Raw genomic sequence first — 13,074 nt, 5'->3', positions numbered from 1 at the left:
TCTGTTTCTAGTCCAGGCTGTTTTAATTACTACTGCTTTGTAGTACAGTTTGAAGTTGGGGAAGGTGATGCCACCCATCTTCTTTTTCCCAAGGATTTCCTTAGCAATTCATGTGGGTTTGTTGTTCCATATAAATTTCAGGAGTGTTTTGTCTATTTCTTTGAAGAATTTCATCCATATCCTTATAGGGACTGCATTAAATCAGTACAGTGCTTTGAAGAGTATTGCCATTTTGATAATATTAATCCTCCCTATCCATGAGCAGGGGATATGTCTCCATTCCCTAGTGTCCTCTCTTATTTCTTGAAGTAGTGTTTTGTAATTTTCTTTGTATAGGTCCTTCACCTCTTCTTTAGTAAAAGGAGCTTTAATAAGTTCTTTTTAGGTAATTTATGTTGCTTTCTTTTCTGTTCTCTACAAACATTTCCTTTCCTTATATTTATTTTTAACCCGATTCACTTAGCTTCCATCTTGTTAATACCATATCACTTTCTATTGAGAGAAAATATCCTGATGAATGTAGTTTAAATGATAAGGAATATTACCTTGCATATCAAGAGAACTACAGGCAGGGTGATTACACAGCTGCCTTAGTATCTCAATGAAATCTTTAAGGACAACTCTGTATTTTCTTTCTCCTCTACCATTCTCACCACTTTTTTTTTATAAGTATCTTAAGGGGTTCCCAGTTCAACGTGGAAATTCTGCTATATTCAACAAAGCATTTGCTATTTTGAACCTAAAGTATGGAAAGAAATTTTTGCATGCAAGTAATTAAAGTAAAAGGAGATTTCAATTAGTTACTAACAATATCTGCTATTTAAAGATCTAAAATAATTTATTAGAACACTGAACATTGGTTTAGCAATTTTCTATTGCTATCAATATGGAATGTTTACTTATAATTATTTGTTGACAGTGGCTTTCAATTTTTTTATTACTGTAGTTTCACAATTACAAGTGTTCAAAAGTTATTTCCTGAGTCATAGTGACATAATCATCTTATTACTATTAGTTTATGCTTCTCATTATGGTATAAAAATGTAGGACATGCCTTTCAAAATATTTAATTAGAGATTCTTATTTATGGGTAGGACCAAATATGCAATTGATTTTGTTAAGCTATTATGTAGTGGGTTTGAACTTGTAACACTAATCTCTTATTATTTACAAAGTATGGTGCCTAAGAAACAAACAAAGAGAATGGCTGTCATGTGGACATTACAAAGGAAGATATTTGAGGGTATAGATTTGATACTCATCTATCAGGGACATTCAAATTTTTATTTACTTAAATAGATGTGAACTGATATCAGCTAAAGATCCTCAGTGATTCATTTCTCCCTATTTTTACTCATTAAAATCTGCCTTTATTTTAAATAGCTTTTCTTTCTTTTATTTCCTTCAATCTGCTAGTTTTAAGTTTCTCTTTATTCTCATTTCCATTCTTTGACATGATTTATCATAGTTCTTAAGTCTTGTTTCAAAAAAGGTTTTAATTTCTTTAATATCTTTAATGTGCATTTTAAAATATGGCATTCTGTATTACTTTTAAAAATCATTTTTGTCTTTTATTTTGATTGTTTTCACTCTCTTGTTTATATCATTTATATACGTCTGCACTAACTATGTAATAATTATAATCATCTATTGTGGGGAGGAAGGGCAATCAGACAATATTTAAGGGGTTCTGGCTGCACTCCTGATGATACCTGACCAAATGGGCCTACTAGTTCGATGATAGGGCCCCACAATGCACTACTCAGGGATAAGAAGTATCTTTATTTAACTCAGTTATAAGAGTTGCCAAAGCCACACTGAGCAGTACTTGGGGGGTTTCTAGGATTATACCAAATAGCACTTGGGGAATCCATGTGGTAGGAGGAATTGAATTGAGGTCCCTACACATACAAGGCCTACACACCTTATCTGGGCTAGCTCTCTAGCCATATAAATCTTTGCATAGGTAAATACCTTTCATAGGTCAAAGTTTCAACAGTTTTCAGTTATATAAAACATTAATGTCTCTAGTTATTATAACACATATTTTTATAAATGGGAACATTTGAGGAATTACCTGACAGACATAATTCCTTGATGAACAACACAGAACTGACTCACCAATGGAGTTGCTACCTATTCTATTATTGAGACTGTAGCAAATAAGAACAATGTCACTGAAACTGTGGACTTTCAGAACACACTATCAAAGCTTCAATCCAGCGGTTAGTAAGTACCTGCAATTTGATCCATGTCAGCACAAAAGAGATGCCCTATTTATGCCTCTTGATTGAAGACAAAAATGGAAAGGAAAATAAAACCTTCATTCCAAAATTCATATGAATGGTTCTAACCTAAAGAATTAAATTTAAGTCCCTGGAAATAAAAAGCTAGAAATAGAGTTTTTTGATTTCTAGATTCTGAGGTACAGAAGAACAAACTAAAATGTGGCTGAAATAAGCATCAAGTGCCAATCAAACATTTCTATTCACAAGCTTTCATTAAGTATGGTGAAGGAGTAATTGATATTAGTAAAGCTGCTTCAAACCTGACAGATCCTAATGGTTTGCTTGCAGTTCACAAATTTCACTTCCATTCATTCAAATGTGGGCCTTCGTAGACAGAACCTATATGAAAAACAGTGCTGTATTCTTCAGTATTTTTAACTTCTTTAAATAAAGCTGTTTGAATCAACATGGTTCTACATGGTGATAGCAAATTCTCTAAATACAGTTGGACAAAAAGTGTGGGAAGGAAAGTAGTAATAAGAGTAGAATGGGAAAATATAGAAGTAGATATTTTGGACGTAGGTCTTCTAAAAAGATGATTTTTCAACTATTTGCTTTCTAAATACCTTGAGTAACCACAAAGTGATGACCAAAGAGGCCACACGTGATCCTAAAAACACAACAGATACATGTTCATTTTAGATTATATGAGCAAGGTTGTCCAACAAAGAAATTAGAATGAAACATATAAAGGCAAGTTTGATAAGATGACCACTTAATAGGAATGCTCTAGATAGAAATTTTAGCTTAGTTCGGAAGATGTACAGAAACTGATTTCCCTCAACACTGAGAGTAAGTGTTAAAATCTCCCATGCTAGTCAATTAAAGTGTTCATTTTCCAACCGTTTTCAGCCTATGGGCAGTGAAAGTGGAATTAAAGAGCAATCACCTTATAAAAAAGAGCTTAATGTAGTTTACAGCTCTTATTTATATCATTTTCTTAAATGCTGAAATGCTTCATTCAATATAGTATAGCATAGACTATTTTTATAAGTCTCTCTTATAAAACTGCAATCACTGTGCAATTAAAGTACCACTGCAATTAAAGTGTGTGTAATGGAACATTTAGAAATGTACACATGATTTTTCTTTATAACTACCAAGGGAGACATTTAATATTCAAGTCTCCCAACATATAAGATTCATTCAGCTAACAAGGGAACTTCTTTATTCACACAATAGTTTTATACACAACATATACACTCATTGTGAGGTTTCTTGCTTACAAACATGCAAAGGAAAGTTTTAGAAGTTTACACTTTCAAAGTTTGAATATTAAGATAAAATTCAACTGTTGTTTGCAGATGTTTATTTTAGGTTTCACTCAATTTTTTCCTATTGAGAAAAGAAACTAAACAATATCGTGGAACTGTCCATTAAGCTAAGTATTTTATGTAAGTTCACTGTCACTGATGGTCACTATCATCCCATTGCTCATGGATTTGTTCGAGCGGGCACCAGTAACTTCTCTCATTGTGAGGCCTATTGTTACTGTTTTTGGCATATCCAATATGCCATGGGTAGCTGGCCACACTCTGCCGTGCGGGCACGATACTCTCCGAGGGGCGGAGGAATTGAACACAGGTCAGCTGCATGAAAAGCAAATGCCCTACTGCTGTGCTATCGCTCCTTGATTTATTGCCAAAATAGGTGAGCCAGGCAGGTATCTTTTGCAGTTTCAAAGAGGAGGAAATGGATGCTCAAAGAGGCAATCACTTGTAGCTAATAAGTTTTAGGGCTCAAATACAAACCTAAGCTAATCTTGTCATGCAACTCCTGCCCAAATATTAATTCCCTTTATTAAGCATCATTCCTTTTATAGATAGATATATGTAATTAATTTCTTTAGAAATGTTTTCTGGTTACTAGGTGCTTCCTTTATAAAATAAATTCCCTACACATCTTGAATATGCTGTGCTTCAGTACAGAAAGGCTTTTGTAGATGATCTAGTTTCAAGTCCTTTATAAATTTATAAATTAACAGTATCAACTCATTGAGTTGTAGACTACCAAGGACAATCCATGGAACTTAAGTGAGCTAATAGCATTATCTGTAATGTCACCAATCTAGTACTCATACCTCACACTTTCTTCAACCACTGCATACATGTACTATGTATTTCCCCTGGAGGGATGGTAAGTGCATTGCATTAGTTAGGGGCAAAAAAAAGTCAATTTTTTTCTAACCACAGGAAAGAGGTTATCAGAGAGGGGAGGGAGAAAAAATGGGGATGATTGTTGGAAGGTGGTGGAAAGATAACTATACTGTGGTGGTGAATGTAGTTTAACATACATTTAAAGAGGTGTAAAATTAGACTTCAGGAAATCAACTTTTCTTCAGCTAATTTCTTTTAAGGGTTTTGGTGCTCCCTCTGCTTCCTCCTTCCTTGGATGTCACACACACACACACACACACACACACACACACACACACACACACACACACACACTCCTGGGGTGAGAACAGGATCTGTGTCTTGCTTCCACCTACAGAATATAACAAAGATTAGGGAACTTTGCAGGCGAAGATCCCAAACCAATACATATGAAAATACCTGCATGTTAGTCTTAAGTTCTGATAGAAATGACAGGCAATTATGCTACCATTCTTGACTATCAGGATGTGACCAGTGTGCGTACACTGATGATGAAAATTTCTGCTTGGCAATGGTAGAAGTTAAGTTTCCTATATCCTATAGAGGGATTATGTAACAAATAGAATTTAGAACCTCAAGGAATAAATGCTTACCTCTATTAAAAAAAAGAAAATAATCAAAAGAAAAATGATCCTGAGTGGTCTGACTTAATGGCATTGAAGTCCTTGAAAAACGCACTGCATGCTCCTTGAGAAGCTTGATGATCAAAGTATCCAGACAGGAGAAGCCCAGAAAGAGAGGAACCATTGAAAGTCTCTTGACCCGAGGGCAGCTATCCAGTTGATAATCTGCAAAATGCCAGGGCCCTCAGGAATGCAAGTGTACAGTTAGCAGTAAATTTTTCCCCAGTGGAGGGAATGTCTCCAGCTTAATTAGAATATAGTCAACACCATGAATATAGTCTTTTGAGACTCTGAATTGAATCTACCTAAACAAGATTTAGATTCCTGATCCACATAAACTGAGAAAATAAACATATGCTGTTCTAGCCTGATAGATAAGCAGTAACTTTACTCAGTTACTCAGCATAGAAAACTAATATAACGTTATGTCCTTCATATAGCATATTTGTATTATTGACTAAAAATACCTAAGGCATTCTAATATGGATGGAAAGGGAAGATACAGTATTTTTGTCTACACATTAATCAATAAAGTTTTGGAGAAAATAATCCCACAGACTGGACAATAATTTCCTTGTAATTACCTAAAACCACCAAACAAACTATCTCTGACCAAAGATTTCTCATCTTTAGTCAATTTTCTTTCCTAAAATATCTATTCTTAACTTTTCCTCTGGTTAAACACAGTGAAGGAACTCTTCATATGCTATCATCCTAATGATAAAGCATAATTGTAAAAATGCTCCCATATAATGGTCTAATTTGGATTTCTCAACAATTTTATGAGGTAGAAACAAAAGAAACATAAAAGTCTCAAACTCAGAGACAAGGTTGGGAATCTAGTGTTTATCTGTGGGCCTGAAATCATCAAAGGCCCTCAGGAAGGGCTAAAACGAAGATTACTTTTCGAGGTAAAGGAATTGCAGTTCAGAGAGAATAAATGACTTGCCCTGCAAAGCTAGTACAAAGAAGTACAGGAATTAAAACTCAGACCATCTGTGAGAGAAGCCAGGAGTTATTTATTTTTTTTTTTTTGCAACAGGATTTTTACCTCTGAAAGGGAGACTCATTTTGCCATTAACAGCCACTAACCTTTCCCCCTTAAATTTGCATCTCTCCTTAGCAGAGAACCCTGAAGGAAGGGGTGCAAGAAGAGATGAAATGCAATATCATGAGTACAAAGTGCTGTCCAGAATGTGGAATGCCTGGACGGTCTGAGAAACAGCAGGATGGCAAAGGATGCCTAGAGGTAGAGCTGCTTTCTGACAAAGAGAAGATGAGTTGATACGCAAATTGTGAAGTCTTAAAAGGAAAACTATTTCCTTTTCCAGCCTGGCTTTTAATAAAGTTGTCCTTTGGGGACCTAAGTTTCCAAATACTTTTCAAAATAACGTTGTATACTAACATGTTCTCTAATTTCATTGTGAGATAATCTGAAACAACAACTCATCATTTAAAACCCAACCCTCAACAAGAGCATTGGATTGCTTGAAAGCGACATCATTACAAATAATGAAAATACATAAACTACATATGATGAACCAGTACATATGATGAAAGCTGGATGGAAGCTGAATACAATTGGTATCCTCACTGTCACGAACATGAAACCAACCTTGTTCTGTCGCCTTAGGGTTTCTTATGGTTGTTCAGCATAAATATATATTTATGGACAAATGCCATGGCGATAGCAAAGAAGTAAAAAATTCCTAAGCAGATATGCAGAAGTTTAGAGGTCTGGTTATATTGACACTTAACAAAGACCACCAGGAAAGATACCTGATTTTATTACTCCCTGCAGCAAAGAAAACTAAACATCTTAGGAGAGCAAAAGTAATTTTCCTTCAAGCCTTCTAAGTTTGGATCTGAAACACACTCTGTTACAAAGAGAGAAAAAGAAAAACAGAAGTTTAATAACATGTATACATGGGAGACCCAAGGAAACTGAGTCACTCTACAAAATGGGTTAGGCCACTACCTTAAATACCATCTTTAAAAACAAACAAAAAAAATCGTTGGAGATTTCAAAAGGGAGGAAGAGAATTTGCAGCAGATTTGAAAAGCATGTGTGTGGTAAGCACAAGCATTTGCTATGCCAGAGAGGGACAAAGAGAACTTTGAACAATTGGTCTTGTCATCTTTCCTCTTTTCTCCAGCACTCCTTTTCCATTTTCCTCAGTCTAGCTAGCATCTGTAGCTCACATTCTTTGTAGCGCTCTCTGGTAATGTCTCTTTCTGAAAAGGGGTATGTTAGTGTGAAGGGAGATGCTCCAGAAAAGGAAATTTCACCTTATAAATGTAACTTTCTCTTCTAAGATGGTCATTTCTACCCAGTTTTCCGAACTTTCCACATCTACTGGTTCTTCAAATTAACAAACTCAAAATAATCCTTATGCCAGAGACATATTTTGGGGTCACTGTCATTGTCATCCCATTGCTCATGGATTTGTTTGAGTGGGCACCCGTAACATCTCTCATTGAGAGACTTATTGTTACTGTTTTTGGCATATCCAATATGCCACGGGTAGCTTGCCAGGCTCTGCCCACGCGGGCGCAATACTCTCAGTAGCTTGCCAGGCTCTCCGAGAGGGATGGAGGAATGGAACACAGGTAGGCCACGTGAAAGGCGAACGCCCTACCTGCTGTGCTATCGATCCAGCCCTTCTCTTCAACATTATAGTGATATATTAAGAAAAGGCTGTTACGAGGAGCTAATTTAAGAATCTGGACTTGTGAATTTTTTGGGCAAATTTCCAAGGATATGGAAATATGGACCAGAATGGATGCTGTCAGAAGCAGAGACTATTAGGTTCTTGGAGAGTTAAATACTTTTTTATCTAAATGGTGTGAGAAGTGAAGAAGGGTTATGAACACTAAAGAAGTGCCCCCATCTTGTAAATGAGGTGAAAGGAAAGTTTAGATTTTGTGGTTTTCCATGTTATTGTCACCTGTGATTAGAAGTTATGGAATGACCATTTTTTTATCTTATCTCGTCATGAACACAGATGGATCTGATCTCCTGATGTTACTGAAGTAGGCAGTCGGGTGGGGTGGGCGAAAAAATGAATTCCAGGAATTTATAAAACCAAGGAGCATTTGGAGAGACATCATGTGATCTTCAAAAAATGTATTCTGATCTTAGCTCCAGAAACCAGGGCAAAAGAGAAGACCCCTTCTGGAGGTAATCCCCAGGCAGAAACAAAGGTCCTGATAAAACAGAGAATGAAGAAATCACCAGCACTTAAAGTCTTTTTCTGTGATAATGCCCTAGAATGAATATGCATAAAGAGCCCAAGCCAAAATAGCTTGGAAATAACTCTTAAATACTCAGCTTCCCCAAACAACTCTTTTTCTGAAAAAGAGGAGATGGTGGTATAAAGGAAAATACCCCAGAAACGCAGATTTCACTCAGAAATGGAGATTTCACCTTATAAATTTATAAAATTTCACCTTATAATTTTCTCTTGTAAGATGGGGATTTCTACCTCATTCTGGAGTTGCCTATTTGGGTGGTACTCTTTCACTTTAAAGCACTCTAATCTAGAATTGCCCAGATTAGAACCCTTGTTTGGTGTTTGTAATTTTCTTTACCATGCACTTCTTTGGGAGGAGATGACATTCTTTCTAGAACTAATATCCCCTTTATAAAACTCTACTGTTCATCTTCTTTTCTGACACTAAAGATAATGACACAGCTAGGCAGAAACTGTGGCTCCGGGTCTCTGTTCATGCATGAATCCCAGCTTCTTCAATATTTTCAAGGATGAAAATATTGAATAATAAAGATGTTCAGTCTCAGAGTTGGACAATAAAAATGTTTATTGGAAAATAGAAGAGAAAAGCAAAGGAGCTCCCCAAAGGAGGATGAACTTCGTATGGGACTAAGCCAACAGAAAGCTTTGTGTGTGCCCTTTTGAAGGCTCCCTGCATTCCTAATGGGTTGACAAGGATTTACAAAAGATGGCAGAAAATCGCAAGGATGTCTATCTAGCTGGTCTAAATATCTCTGGCCATCTTAGTCCCTCTGTCGCCTAGGCTCCAGGACAGTTTTATGGTCCTGGAAATCTCTGACCACTTGGGGTAGGGCTTGGGAAGTGAAACATGACAGATGGGTGGGGAAAAGTTGACCAGGGAAAACTGTCTTCCTTCCTCACTGGCAAGGGGAAACTAACCTTGCAAGCCTAATTTCCAGTTATCTCAGTTTCCCCATCAGCCTAGACTCCAGGATTGCCCATTATCTTAGTTTCCCTGACAGCCTGAAGTCCAGGGCAGAGTTTTATGTTCCTGGGAAGCCCGGGGAATGCTGAGACAGAACCTCGGGGTGGGGGTGGGGTGGGGAAGGTAAGTCAGGTTGATGGGGGAAAGATGGATGCCTGGAGAGAGAAAACCATAGCTTCCTCTCTCACTGGCAAGGGGAAACTGAGGCTGCCTCTTTCAATAACGGACCTGGATGCTGAGTGCAGGTTGGGACTGGCTTCCACTTTGCCTGTGAAAAGCAGAATCTCACTTCAGACTGAAGAGTCAGAGCTCCCCAACTGCTGGGTGATAAGGGCAAGCTAAGACTGTGCAGATGAAACAAGTTCACGTGCACAAGTTGACAGCTTCCTTAGTGAGGCTGGCAGGATCTTAGTGTTCATGTCATACAGCAGCTCCTGCAGATTTTGCCAGACCCCCCATGTAGGATAACATAGCCTCAGTAGTTTAGGTTTATTGGGTTACTCCCATTACAGTGCTCCTATTCCTCTTTGTTTATTTGTAGCTTCTTTCTTGGTGTTCTGTTGACTTGTAAATACTGTTTTTCTCTTCTTCTTGAGTCCTTTGCATAGTTTATTCAGAGCAAGTCCTTTTTGTATGGACACAGGAAGACTTAACAAATGTTATGCTTTTGTAACCTGGGAGTCATTTGACTCTACATGATATTTTCCTCCAGGGCATCTGTTCTCTTGACCTAAGCCTCAGCTGCCCTTACTTCCTAGCACCCCCAAAGCACGGTCCAGACGTGGGACAAGAAGGACCCAGGGCAAGCGGTGAGTTGTGTGCTACCCTGGCATCGAGATGGGCCTGGCCAAAGTGCCTAATGCTTAACTATAAGTTAAGAGCTTGATCATGGACAAATGCTGTCATGATCCAAACAGTGATACTAGATTTGGACCCTGCTAGGGTGAGGAATGATTAATCTGGGCTGAGTGCTGTGGTCTGAGCCTGTGGCAATATGTTGCTTGGAGAGCTGCCTTGCAAGCCTCAATGTATCCCTTGCTATGTCCATACAAAAATAACTAGTATTGAGATGTTAATAAGTTCCTGGACTAAGGAAAAGAAAAAAACCTTAAGAGTGAGGAAGGGCTTTGGAGTGCCCTGCCCTCAGGAAGGGCTTTCTTATGTTGATTTGGCTACCTGGCTGGTTGTAGCCTAGAGGGCAAGGTGGGAGAGACAAGGAGGAGAAGAGAGAGAAGCCAGAGAAAGCAGCAGTTGAGCAGTAGATCCAGAGAGAGGCCTGAGCAGGGGAGTGCGGGAGATGAGAAAGATGAAAGATTGAATAAACGGTAACTAATCAGCAACCAGCTTGGTCCTCGTTCTTCCTTCGCCTGTCCTTGACCACCGGCCGTCCCGATCCAGTCCACACACTGCGGTTCCAGAGCACCGAACGCAGGTGGTGAGACAGAGCCGCCCGGAGAGCCCGCGAGTGCACGCGCCCCCTGGGCGTTCTTTATTTTTTTTACACCCCCAGGCAACAGCTTCCTGGAAACAAGACAGGCATGACATAAGCTTCTACACTGCAGCTAGTTCTTGCCAGTGGATGGCCCCCTTGTTCACTTCCCTGGACATTTCATCAATGACGTTAGTTCCTTGTGAATTTTTGGTGATGTTCTACAGAAGAGCAGGGACAGCTACCAGATTTCAGGAGTCAGAAACTTCATTCCATCTCAGTAGGTTCGAGTTGTTCAAAGAAGAAGAGCAAGTCGTCCAAGGAAGTAGGTCCAAGGTCCAAAGAACCGTTTTCCCCCTCCCACAATTCCTAGATGTGTGGTTCCAATGAAGCTGTTCCTCTCCATACGGATGGGCAAGTGACCTAGGTTTGATCAATGAAACTTCTTTATCTCTCAGTCTACAACAAGTGTTTCTGATATAAGCATTTGAATCAACATGGGTCAGTGACAACCAATCACCACTGAACTGTCTAATGCTACCAAGAAAGAGGTATATTTAATGATGCATATTTTTTGAGGTTTTGAGGAATTAAGATCTTTTTAAACCATTATATAGAGTTATAAGCCCAAGCCTAAGGCAACCTTTTTACCTCCTAAACACAGAACTATGCTTTCTCCCACTGTCCATTTTCCCCACTGAATCTGAACTGGACACATATTTTCCCCAGAATTGCTTATCCATAGGACATCTACTTCATAAAATTGACAATTGTCCTCTTGCTTTGTCTTATATGTCATATTGTTAAAATGGTCTTTTTCCTTTCTCTTTATTCACCTGTATAGAACACCTGCCAATATTTTCCAGAAATCCCAATATTATTTTAGACTGTGATATTGTGATAAATAATAAATATAAATGAACAAATACAGTATTAATGTATTTCTCGTGTTTAGAATAGCTCATGAGATCCTTAGCTCATGGTTCATAAAATTCTTGGAATTTCCTATGATAAGAGCAAGAAGTGTATCCTTTGTTACTAGGGTGACTTTTAGAAAGTCCTAAGGTAATTTCAGGATGGGGCTGGTTGCTGGCAACCAAGTATTTGATTACAGGTTAAAAACTTTCAGCCCTTCCTTCCAGTCAAGGGAGAGGCGCCAAAGACTGAGTTCAATTGCCAATGGCCAATGATTTGATCAATCATGAATATGCAATGAAATTTCCAAAAATGTCCAAAAAGGAGAGGGACAGAAAAAGGAGATGTAAATGACAATAGCATTTGACAGCAAAAGCTAATAAAAGAGTAAATTCCATTTTTAGTGCTTGCTAATACTTTGAAGCAAGCAGGGCTCAGGATCCTGTAGAAAGAAGAGACGCTACAGACTGAAAGAAAATATAGTGGGCAGGGTACTTGCCTTGCATGTGGTTGACCTGAATTCTATCCTCTGTCTCCCATATAATCCCTTGAGCCCCATCAGGAATGATCCCTGAATGCAGAGACAGGAGGAAGCCCTGAGCACGGCCAGATGTGGCCCCAAAGCAAACAAATAAAAATAAGGAAGGAAGGAAGGAAGGAAGGAAGGAAGGAAGGAAGGAAGGAAGGAAGGAAGGAAGGAAGGAAGGAAGGAAGGAAGGAAGGAAGGAAGGGAGGAAGGAAGGAAGGAAGGAAGGAAGGAAGGAAGGAAGGAAGGAAGATGAGAAGTCAATGAAAAAAGAGAAGCCAATTACTTCAGTAAAAACAGTCGAAGTAGCCCAAAAATGAGAGAGAAAGAGAGAGAGAGAGAGAGAGAGAGAGAGAGAGAGAGAGAGAGAGAGAGAGAGAGAGAATAAAATGGTTCAAATCCCATCCCAAGTTCATGAACAGTGGGAAAGAGTCATGAGCAAAAATCTATGTGGTATTTCCCCTTCCCACTAGGGAGGAAGAAGAGATCTTATTTTCTCTGATCCAACTCCCCTTGAAGTTTGCTTTTTTAATTGCATTAATTTGACTACCATTAGGGGAAAACTAAAATGGTTACAAATCCCCCTAGAAAACTCCTTCTCTAATACCTCTGTTTCTACAATCTCAACTTGTTTATACACTAAAGTGATTGAGCAAACTGGTATTTGCATACTTCCTTTATGAGTCCTGGATAGATAAGTATTTTTCTAACTTAGCCATGGGTGGTTGTTGGTACTTAGTATCTATGTACTCAGACACATTAGATTAAAGCAGTTCCATCTAACATCCTGTTTTCACATTCTAAGTGAATTTTTCTTTAAAAAGTAAAAATAAATAAACATACACTTGGGGGAGAGTACAGTAGGGAATGAACTTGTCTTGCATATGGCTCTGGTGGCAGCAACCCTGGTTTAAATCCC

The 13,074-nt window shown here is 38.4% G+C and overlaps 1 pseudogene; it reads left to right on the top strand.

Annotated features, from left to right (window-relative positions):
- The first annotated feature begins 4,826 nt into the window (after positions 1-4,826).
- On the top strand, positions 4,827-4,931 carry LOC129400177 (small nucleolar RNA SNORA53; annotated as a pseudogene).
- The last annotated feature ends 8,143 nt before the right edge of the window (positions 4,932-13,074 follow it).

Source organism: Sorex araneus, chromosome X (assembly GCF_027595985.1).
Source record: "Sorex araneus isolate mSorAra2 chromosome X, mSorAra2.pri, whole genome shotgun sequence".
Classification (NCBI taxonomy): Eukaryota; Metazoa; Chordata; class Mammalia; order Eulipotyphla; family Soricidae; genus Sorex; species Sorex araneus.
Note: the sequence above shows the minus strand (reverse complement) of the source record. Positions and strands in the feature narration are given on the sequence as shown.